Genomic DNA, 11,712 nt, shown 5'->3' with positions numbered 1-11,712 from the left:
CTAAGAAATGTTCACATTTTAAATTCAGTGGAGCTGAACAAACGTTAAAGTGCTCTTTTTGGACAGATCTCGCCAAAGTGAGGTAATAAAAAGGTGCACATACCGCAGAATTTTCACAATATGAAAATAAAATCATCCCTGAAGGGGAGCCAAAGCTGCAGCTCTTGAATCCAAAGGGAAAAAAATCTGCAATAGATTTTTATACATAAATCTTTACAGAAACATTTGTCAAGAAACATTTACACTAATAACATTTAAGCTCACTTTTTAGGACAAGTCTTGCCGAGTTGTGATGCCAGAGTACTCTACATACACTGTAATTTTCACATCATGAGAAACAGATCATCCCTGAAGGAGAATTAAAGTGTCAGTTCTCGCATTGAAAGAAAAAAAGAGAAATATATCTAACTGGAAGGAGTCCTTATACATAACTCTTTACAGTAACATTAGCCAAAAAACATTTCCACTAAGAACATTTAAGTGTACTTTTTAGGACAAATCTAACAATCAAATCACATCAACAAGAAGAATGAATCCGTCACCATGAATTATGCATTAGCTGTAAGTCCACAGTACTTTAGTGTTATTATTCAGTGTAGCTTTCTCATCAGCATGGGGAAAGTGGACATCAACTTCCAGGGGTAATGATGTCAGCTGTCCATGACGTTGGTGAGGGAGTGATGGAGGATGAAGAAAATAGTGGAGAGGAGTATGCCGGGATGGAGTCGGAGCGGATGAGTCTGTAGACCACAGCGAAAGAGATTTGTAATAATACGTATTTATACCAGTCAAGTTTTCTAGTAATTTTAGCTAACAACAAAATATCTGCAATACATTTGACATCTGGAGTACCTGTTCTCATCATCCTCCATCTCACTGGTAGGTCCACTCATGGTTTGCAAGCTCCGAGATCAGAGGAAACACTCTGGGATTTACTGCAAACACCTTTCTCTTTGTCCACTGAACTTTGCTGCCTTTCTCTGGATTTATTGAAAAGAAGCACCTTTGTGAAAGAGAAAGAGAGATTAAAAAAATAAAATTCAAATGATTTGAATTTTGTAGTATTTTGAGAAAAAGACATTTTACCGCTCCACTGGGTAATGTACCTTAAAGCAGTGATAACTGCCAAACATCAGACGGCATGCGTGAAGGAAGTGATGTGGTTGTTGAGTATCTCTCGGTCGATGCTCAACATGAACGTCTCGGCAGCAAAGCATGAGGACCCTAGAGTAAACAACATGAATAAAAAATAACATTTAGTGAAAGGACATCATATACTGCTGCATTCACTGCTACAGAAAAAGCCAGCTGGGTTAGTTCAGTCTACTTACCACACACAATCAGGCAGGGTGTTGGTGGCACCTTCTGCATCTCAACCTCTTCCACAAGACTCGTCTTCCCCACAAAACAAAACAGGTTCTCTTCCTTCTCATTAAAGTGAGCCAGTAAGAGAAGCACCATGTGTAGGATTTCATCCGAGCAGCCTGTGGACCGAGCACTCTCAGTTTGATGCTTGAGAAGAGCATCTAGTACTCGTTTACGTTTATGTGTATCAATGCACTTGAAGAAGTTTAAGAGGCGTGACCCCTTTTTGTCCACATTAGTAAGAAAGGTCTCCATCAAATTAATGCCAGTCAGTTCTTGGAAGTGGCCCCCATTCCAACTTCCTGAAACAAAAAGGGCCAATCTTGGCATAATTTCTGGATGCTTACTCCTTTATTGATCTCCTTGTGCTGTAAACAGTATGTGGACTTGATTAGTTCTTTTACAGCATCAGCATTGTAGTTCACCGACTCAAACATCTTTATCATCTGTTGTTTTTTTTGTAGCTGACTCTCCAAAGTCTCAGGGAGTGGTAAGTATTTTGGCTCCCAGTTGATGCAGCCATACAAATCTTGAACACTTGCTCTTTGTTCAGCAGTTACTTCATCTGTGTCATCATCTCATGGTACTTTGCGTTTGTCTTCAATGTGTCAGGTCGTTTCACATTTACGACTCTTGACTGGAGCTGCTTCATATCCAGGTCCAATAACATCACCTTCAATCACATCTTGAAGAGACTTTGGGTATCTGGCCACCATCCTTCTTGCAATCTCTGTGGTGTTGTGTTTGGTTGGATTCTTGCAAATTTTCCTCATCTCAGAGACCACAATCCTAACCATTTCTCTCGGTGCATGGTGTATTAAAATTATCTACCCAGTCTGGAGCAGGTGGATTACACCTTCCTGACGTCCTGACGGTGATGATGTAGCTTCAGATGATTGTGGTGAAAGAGAAACCGTGGATGGCGAAGGAGAGGAAAAGCGTGTTACTGGAGATGAACATGCCAGGGATGGAGTTGGAGTGGATGAGTCTGTAAAAGCACAGCAAAATTAATTTTTAGCCTGATATTAATCCAAAAATGTCGATGGTTTCCATTTCCAAAATTAAGTAAATGCAACTAAAATTAGGAACTTCAACATATCCACAAAATCTCACCCACAAAAACTGTGCAGAGGTACTAACATTTACAATATGGTGTTTAGACTTTTTTTTTTTTTAATATTCAGATTCAAGTCAATTACTCCGACTAGGTCACATGACTAAGTGTGCTGTGTTGTGATGGCAAATACTCACTTTTTAGGGCCCAGGCAGCAATCAGTCTTCTGGCTTGTATGGGCTTTAATAAAGGCTGCAAGTCGCTCTCAGTGATGTAAGTCATCTGTTGTTTCTGCACCAAGTTCCATCAAAGCATCTTCTATTGATTTCAAAGCTTGATCAGAAAGATCTGGAAGTACTTCTGATATAGCATCACTTATTTTCCTTGGAATCTCTGATTCTGCCATATCTGAAAGACACAAAGAAGACAGTGTTTGACTTGTCCCACTACAACAAAGCATTTACAGTGACAAGAAACTGTGCTTCAATGGGACAATCTGGCAGCCATTTTTAATGTAAAATGTCAAAGGCCACATGTCAACCAGTTCAGTAGCCAGTTTGCATTCTAATCTTCCACTGTCCTTTACAGCGTACATGTGGCAGTGTGAGAGAAATTCAACTTCATTCACTCTCATCAGAAAATGAAGTACAGAATTATCTTTCACAAGGATGAGGATGATTTCCCCAAATTCCACTTAATCATCATTCTTAGAGACAACAAACTGGCTCTTTCTATAATTTATTCCATTGTATTGCACATCAACAACAATATTTGTATTTCTTTCCGTGAAGCCATGATGGAGGATTGTGCCTTTAACTAGCTCACTATAAATATCTGGGTAAAATGGTGAGCCATCTTTTATTAGCAAGGCTGGAGGACTCACTGACCCAGTGGAAAGAAAGGCCTGAAACATCTGGTGCCTCTCTGAAAGAGTCAAACACAGATTTTTGAAATTCTTCACATGCCTTGCACATCTTTTAAAGTAACTATGCTTGCTCTCAAAACGCATCGTCCATAGCCTGATGAGTGGGCCAAATTTTAGACTCAGCCCAGGATAATGACGCAAATAATGGTGTTTAGGTCTCAAGTTGACATCTGAAAATAGTGCCTTTCTGGTTTCCAAATATTCTTGGATCAGAACATCCAGGTAAGCAACCTTAGCCTTGGAGATTTGCTGAGCACAAATCAGGTCAACAATGTCCTTAAGCTGCAGAGTTAACTGCCACACTTCATCTTAGGCATTGTGGGAAATGGTGTGTTTTATAATTTGCTAAGTGTGCATATTAAAGAGTTGTATTGGTTCTGAGGAATAGGAAGGTGAAGAGCATCATTACCACGGTGTGACTGTAATGAAACAAAGAAGATAAGTCCAGCTTTATTTTACTTATTACTCATGTGATTGAAACCAAGGATGATCAAGACATAAGGTGATTGATAATCAAAGTACAGACAGTTTTTGATAATAAAGGTATAGATAGTTTTTGACGTAAGCCATAATCAGTAAAGAACATGAGCTTGTTGTATGTGCAGTCTCTAATCTTGCTTTGCAGCGGAAAAGTCATTCCTACGTGAGCGATAATGACAAAACATCAGCTGTGACAGAGGACAGCAACGCAGCAGCAGAAGGGGCGGCCGGCCTTGATAGACAGCTATACACACTGTTAGAGTATAAGAAGACTGGGTCAGGAACAGTTAACAGTCTGATTCCATCCGAACTGACTGAACACTTGTTGTTGGTTAGGGACAGAGGATTCAGGCCCAGAGCTCTGTATCGCACATTCAATTTTGCTGTAATAAATACTTTTGATTTTAAGAAGAAGTCTCCTGACTACTCCATCAAAAGCACTGGGTGGAAACAGCCTTACACATATTCTGTTGGTTTGTTTAATTGTAGGATAGGCTGATTTCCAACAGCATCCTACACCTTTTCTCCAATTATTAGAGGCAACAGTCTCAAAAAGTTCCAATTTTGGACAGCATGGCCACTCAGTTTAAGTATTTTAGGACTGACCTCATAAGGTTTGGAGCAAGCATCTGTTGCTTTGTATTTGAACTGCTTGGTTCGCCTGTTCAAAATTGTGTAGGTAAACCAATTCTTTTTGTTGACGAAGTACTTTAGATAAAGAGCAACATCATACGAGAGGATACCTCCAAAGATGTCATGACCGAGACAAGGGGCATGCCTGGTGAACAAACATCAAAATGTTGTATTGTATTAAACACTGACCTGAACTTTACACCTTGAATGTGTGGAGCATTCTCCGCCTCCAGTTGTTCTATGGCAGATCTGTAAGTTTCCTTAGTCCTTTCTGGTCCACAAATATCAGGATCAACACCCTGAAATTCAGTTCGAGAGATCAGTCAATATCTGCAGAAGTACTCAGATGAACTACAATTTTCTAAAAAACCTCCAATAGTGTGAGAGTCTAGATCGTCTCCAGCAACACAGCAGAGAGCACCCTTTAGGACAAGTCCATCTCCCATTGTTATCCCATTTTCTTCCAGTTGTTTGAGATCAGTAAGCAGTTCAGAAAAAACCCTGGCTTGGCTAAATTCCTTAAAATCCTTCTCTCTACACAATAAAACCAACTGCATGTGCTCAACATTTGATCGTACATGGGGAGGCGTGTTAAGAAGAGAGAAGTACACAGCCAAAACCTTGTGCTTCTTTTTTGCAGAACCGAGCGGGTTCACAACTTCAAATGCGTCCTGGTATAAAACCAGCTTAAGACAATTTGGGTTTTCTTGCAAAAATGCAGTTGACATGAACACCTTACCATCACAACTGTCAGAGAATACGTCTGTTTTCGAAACATTTTGCCAAAAACTGGACTCCAGCATTCCCTTTAATGTTTTTAGCTCAGGAATATAATAGGCAGACCTTTCTGTCCTTTGCTCATCTCTTCCCAACACCACTTTTTTGGGCTCCATATAATTAAACATGTCTTTGAAACACTGAGCTCTGGAGTAAGACGTTCTCATGGGCCCTGTGTGACAAGCTGTAAATAAGTCAGACTCTTTAAATGTGTCACAAATTTTTGCAGCGTCTTCATCTGAAATCGCCAAATCTTTCAGGCACAACTTAAGTCGATCTAACGTATATGTCTGCCCCAACTCATGCACATTCTGCATTTCTTCCACAATGTTTTGTATGGTAGACACAGGAAGAAGATGCTGTCCCTGTAGTTTCATGTAAAACAAGCATATGTTTCTCAGATACAATTCACTGAAATTCGAATCATCCCCGATAGTGTTTTCAGCATCGGACACACTGGCAGCTTCCTGTATAGCACTTGTACGAGGGCTTTCACATTGATTATCTAGGATTGATGCACAAATCGTATTTTCTGACCACTGTCTGGGCTTTCTGGACATGTGAGAAGTAAAAGACGGCTTTGCACTGAACACACTTTTGCATCCTCTTACTGGGCCAGCTACATGCCGCCCTTCAGCTATGTGCTCTTTAGAATGAGCGACCAACAACTTGCTTCCATGACACTCGCGTTCACAAAGAGAGACGATGCATTTCCATGGTGTAACAGTCACCTCCTGAGTAACTGTAGATGTACTGTTGTGGTGACGATAAAAACGCGTTTTTAAAGCTGCGTATCTACCAAAGACCTGTTTACAACGAAGTTCAACACATTTGAAAACACATCTTGGTTCACTGCGGTGCAATCTGCAGTGTAGCACGTACGCTTTTCCAGACGGAACGTTTTCACCACATATGTTGCAAGAATACACATTAGAAAGAAAGCTTCATTCTTATACCCACAATTAACACGAGTAGTTTGGTTAGCTAGCAGAATAGCTTCAGCAATTAGACCGAGCCCAACTTAGATCAATCCAGGACACGTAAAAGCACAACGCATTTTTCCGAAAGTAGTTCAACTAATTAAATGTTGTCGGGAAATAAACTTGTTCTCATAAACACACCCTGACGTGAATTACTGGCATTTCCAAACGATAGACGGTGAGGTATGGGGAAATTAAGATTAGCTGCACGATGTGTTCAACCGAATGTGTTAACTTAGTGAGAAGCTGAACACATTCAATTCGACTTGAGTTTGAACGTGTGTTAATTTACAACGCAAAAGTGTCCAGGTAGTCGTTGAAGAAAAGTCCACAAAATCTCAGACTGCCGATCGACTTCCTCCGGTGAAAACGATGATCAAGTGAGGTTTGAAATGCGGGAAACTGAAAGCAGGTTAGCAGAAGACGTTAACGAGCCGGAGCCGGATGTAATGCACTGATTGGCCAGTTTGAAATTCACGCGTGTCACAGTCAATCCAATGCACAATCCCTCAGCAGCAAAGGAGAAGACCAAAATGCTTTCAAAATAATTATTATATTTAAGATGCTTTTAGCATCAATTCGATGCGTGTTTGAGGTGCTTTTATCAGGGGAATCAGTTTTTTTTTTAAAAAGCGTCCCAAAACAACTGCAAAAAGGGATACAGCCATTCCAAAAAACTTCAAACTTATTTTAACTTCTTCAACAGCTATAATCGATATGATTCATGCAAAATGAATGCAAAATGCAGAGTAAGTGTTATTATACAAATTACACCTTGTTTCCATTATCAGCATAACAGTATTTGTATTTATATAGCCTAGAGTATTTATATTAACAGTAAAATATTGTATTTTTTACAAGAAACTAATGCAACAATCACTATATTGCCTGTGATAAGTATTACTGCATTTTCCCATTAAAATAACAGTGCAAAATGTATTTTTTAATTAAACAAAATAACATTGTTTTTCCTGATAAACTATTTACAGTTATCCGGTGTTGAATAAACACAATCTGACCGTTGTTTTACTTTACAGTATTTTACTGTGACAGGTTGACAGGTTTTCACTGTAAAATTTACTAATCTTTTTTTTACAGTGTATCATATAAAAATGATCTAACTGTGCTAAACATTGAACAATACCAGTAAAACACAGAAATAAAGGACAGGATGAGGCGAGTGACATTTCTGTTGAATAAGAACATTAATTTAAAGGCAGCAATGCAAATGAGAATCAATTAAATGTCTCAGAAACCAAGAAAGACATTTAACTTAGAGTGCAAATAAACAGAAAATGCCTGTCAGGGCATCAGCAGAAAGTTACCAGTTTTATTATGAGCTGCCTGAAATCACTGGTGTGAACTTTATGGGATTTTGCACAAAAGCTTTTGGTTCAATCAAACAAACAAAAACATGCACAGTGAACACAAAGTAGATCTTTTTACCTTGTAATGCCTTAAAGTGTCTCCTCTTCGTGGGCTGGCGTACAGCTGTGTGGAACGAAAACAAGAGCGAGAAACCGAACAGCAGGAGGGCACAGCAGCTTTTTAACATGAAGAGAGAATTTACTAACCTGTACAAAGGGCTACTCAAAGTCCAGCAGGTTTTTTATGAGAGTTAAAACGTGATTTAATGTCTGTGTCTTCTTTATTAGACTCCATCTTTCCACGTCTGGTTTGTGTCTCCCTCTCAGATTTAATCCTAATGAAGCTCCTGGAACAAACCAGCCAAGATCAGGGAATGTAAGAACACAGAAAGTAACCTCAAATTACAATAGATTATTAAACAAAACAGTACCACTAGGATGACAGTTCAAAGTAAAAAAAGATTTAAACACAACTTACTGCACAGTGGAATGTACCATTTTACAGTGCAAATTACCTCCACTGTTAAACTCTGTGATTCTTTTTGCTAATTATGTCACATTTCAACAAAGAAAAGCAAAGTCATTTTGTTTCCCTCAGAAAAATGTGAATCACGTCTAACAGAATGAATGAATGATCCAAAAAATGGTATCTGTCTCCAAACCAATCGTCTTCATATAATTAACAGGAATACACAGAAACTAAAGAGGCCTTACTGAATGAACTGCAGTGTCATCTTGGTTCTGTAGACTGAAGATGTAAAAGGTCGCAGACACTGCAGTAAGTCCTGGAATAAATGTTGTCTGGCCCCCTCACAGAGAATCGATGCTGATCATCCATCCAGTCATTTTCAACGCCCCCTTTAGCAAACAAAGATGAGAGTTTAGCTCACAGACATAGGTGTGTCTTTAGCATGTCTACTGTCTCCTTTAAAGATTATGTACTGCATATTTGTATATTTTTCTATTCTTCTCTTCTGTATAATTACAAATTATATTCAAATTCAAGTTCAGGAGATACAGAATTTAAACGTGCATTAATATTCATTTTGCAGTATCAGAAGAGGGCTGACTGGCAGAGTCAAAGAGGCTTCAGTCTCTGCTGCTGTGGCACTCAGATTCAGATTCAGAATATTTATTGTCGTCACAGAACAACGAAATTGTGTTCGGAGCATCCATACAGCAGAGCTGATAAGGTGCAAAAACCTCACAGTAATAAACATCATAAATAGCCCAGTACAAAAGGCCCACAGAAATAATAAATACCATCAATAACCCAGTGCAACAAAAACATAAGCGTTAGAGAAGAAGGGTCATGGAGAAGAGGTGTGAATAGAGACATTCTGCAATTATGCAAACCAGGTCAGATTTATAATGAGTGGATATGGTTATTGCCGTAAGAGTGGGGGAGCTCCCGTTACAATTCATTACAATATAACCACTTTCAGTTAATTATGAAGCACAGACGGTGCAATTTATGCTATCAGGCTGTCTGCAGAGAAACCTCTCTGCTTTCTTGACACGTGATGTAAATGTGGACGTAACTGTAAACCTCTGCTGGCATTGCTGGACAGGGCATGGACCGGATTTTCCTTCTTTAATGTGAGTTTTCAGGAGGGAGAAACAGCTGTATATTGTCACACTACAGAAGTCAACATGGCGTTTCATCACCTGCTCTTCTCAGTAGGTCCTGTGTCATGCTTTATGGCGATAAATGTGACATTTAAAGGCTGAAAACTTACAAAATGCTGCATCTAAGTAAACCACATTGAGGACACATCAGGCATACTTTTACCACTTTGCATGTGCCTCAGATATGCCAATGTGTCGCTGCAGGTCTTGGAGCAAATGTTGCACGTTGTCATTTTGTAAGTTCACTGCATTCAGTACAAAACAAAGTGTGAAAACTTAATTCTCAAATGTACTTTTACAAGTCTAGAATGACATAAAGTAGCAAACGACTAAATGCATGTTGTGTTCAGAATAAAACTTACATTCCACCGATGAAACGGGTAATTCCTTTTTGACGAAGCTGAAAAATAATAAAACGCAACAGTCAGCGAGACATAAAGAAAACACCACAAACAATGCAGCAAATTATACTAGCAGCTAACATTTGCTGATGCCAGCAGGGCTGTACATAACTTAGCTTCACAAAAGCAACAAAAAAAAAAAACGGAATTGAACACATTAGGACATAAACTGAAGCTAGACCTGTAAGCAGAAAATAATGTTTAAAGTATCTGAACTTTTCCTGCTAAACACACACCTTCCAAAAATGAAGAGTTCATTTGCAAAAACAGGTAACTCCATTTTCAGAAAACTCATTTTTTTATTGTTTACTTGAGATAATAATAATAATAACACTAATAATTTATTTTTTCTCTATTTTTGTCATGTATTTTTCTACTGAGTCAAATCCACTCAACTTCATTTTGATCGATATTATCTCAAGTAAACAATAAAAAAAGTTTTCTGAAAATGTATCAAAACGGAGTTATCTGTTTTTGCAAATAAACTCTTCAACTAGACCTGTAAGCAGATGTCCGGTTGTCCACAGAAAATAATGTTTAAAGTATCTGAACTTTCCCTGCCAAACACACACCATCTAAACACGCTCTCTTGTGCAGTAGGCCTGCCTGCTTGCCTGGATTACGCAAAGTTAGCATTAACGAACCGTAGCTCACACATTCAGTTACCAGGTTCACAAGTTTCAAATGCCAAAAAAACGTCACTAACCCTTGTCTGTGGTTGCTGAGAGTGAGGATCAGTGACGATTGAAAGTCTTTCACACCATGTGGCTCACTCCAAGGAAACTCTGCATCCACACCGTTTATTCCAGCAGCCTGCTGCTAACTGACATTCTTCTTTTTGCCCCAAAAATGTCTGACATTTGACAGCATTTAACCGTACTTTTGAAAAACGGTACACTACTGTTGCAATTTGGCTGTATTTTTACAGTAATTTGTTACAGTGCAATTTTGACTAATTTTGGACACATTTCAAGTCAAAATAACAAAACAATAGAACCACAAGTGAAATCCTACTGATGTTAGAGCCTCAAAAGTTGGAGAAATGTCGACCAAAGCCGGAGAACACCAAGACATACATGACTCATCTGAAGGAAAAGGCACAAATGTCAAGATAAAAATAAAAAAATCTGACATTTACAGCTGAAGTTATGAGAAAACAAAGAAGTAGTCAGAAATCTGAGATTAAAAGCACAAATGTTTCAGATAAAAAGCACAAATTTCAAGATTGACAGCAAAAAATATGGAATTAAAAGTTGAAATTATGAAATTTAACTGTAAAAATAATAAATAACGCTGGAAAGTTGGGATTCCAAACATATTTTTTGAGAAGAAAGTTTAAAAGATATAATATAAAATGAATAATATCAAATTAAAACTGAAATCATGATGTAAACTAGAGAATGGAACAAGACATTTAAGATAAAATATCACAATTTGAGGCAAAAAGTACAAATTTAAAGATTGAAAGTAAAAAAAGTGAAAATAAAAGTTTAAAACATGAAGTTGTCGGAAATCTGAGAATGTAAACTTGCAAATTTTAACATTTAAAGTTTAAATTTGTGACGTCTGAAATAAACCGACAGAGACCAGAATGTCTTTATGAGTTTTATTTCTTAAAAGAAGGTCAGAACAGATCAGGAATCACAGATAATAAAAGTTATGGAGGTTTTAATGATATCAGAATAAAAAGCTGCTCTAAAATGATCCATTAAAAAACACATTCTGAGATAAAAACGTTAAAAATACGACGTTCAAAGTTGGAAACAGGAAAGAAAAAGTTAAAAAAGAAAGAATTAGTCAGAAAAAACACATTTTCTTTGATTATTTGGAATAAAACAAAGTACAGATATTTAACGTTTACATTTAGAATTTACTCTGAAAAAAACACACTGCCTGCAGTTCAGTCCAGAATTAGCTAAATTCTACTTTGTAGGATTTTTTAAATCAAGCATGTAACTAATGTGATTTTGATGAAACATACATTTTAAATTTAATGTATGACATTGCTGGTAATGGAAACACTGCCTGCAGTTCAACAGAGACGTGTTTTTTCACGCTAACAGGACGTTTCTGTGTCTTCAGGTGTTTCCAGTGTCGAGTA

The 11,712-nt window shown here is 38.0% G+C and overlaps 1 long non-coding RNA gene across 1 annotated transcript; it reads right to left on the bottom strand.

Moving 5' to 3' along the window:
- Positions 1-233: 233 nt before the first annotated feature.
- LOC110969315 (uncharacterized) lies at positions 234-2,161 on the bottom strand. The gene is made up of 4 exons (XR_002596957.2): positions 1,332-2,161; positions 1,107-1,224; positions 853-1,003; positions 234-740 (listed from the first exon to the last, which is right to left on the bottom strand). It is a non-coding gene; the product is annotated as an uncharacterized LOC110969315 (long non-coding RNA).
- Between the last annotated feature and the right edge of the window lie 9,551 nt (positions 2,162-11,712).

This window comes from Acanthochromis polyacanthus, chromosome 6 (assembly GCF_021347895.1).
Source record: "Acanthochromis polyacanthus isolate Apoly-LR-REF ecotype Palm Island chromosome 6, KAUST_Apoly_ChrSc, whole genome shotgun sequence".
Lineage (NCBI taxonomy): Eukaryota > Metazoa > Chordata > Actinopteri > Pomacentridae > Acanthochromis > Acanthochromis polyacanthus.
This window is presented reverse-complemented; position numbering and strand designations above follow the sequence as displayed.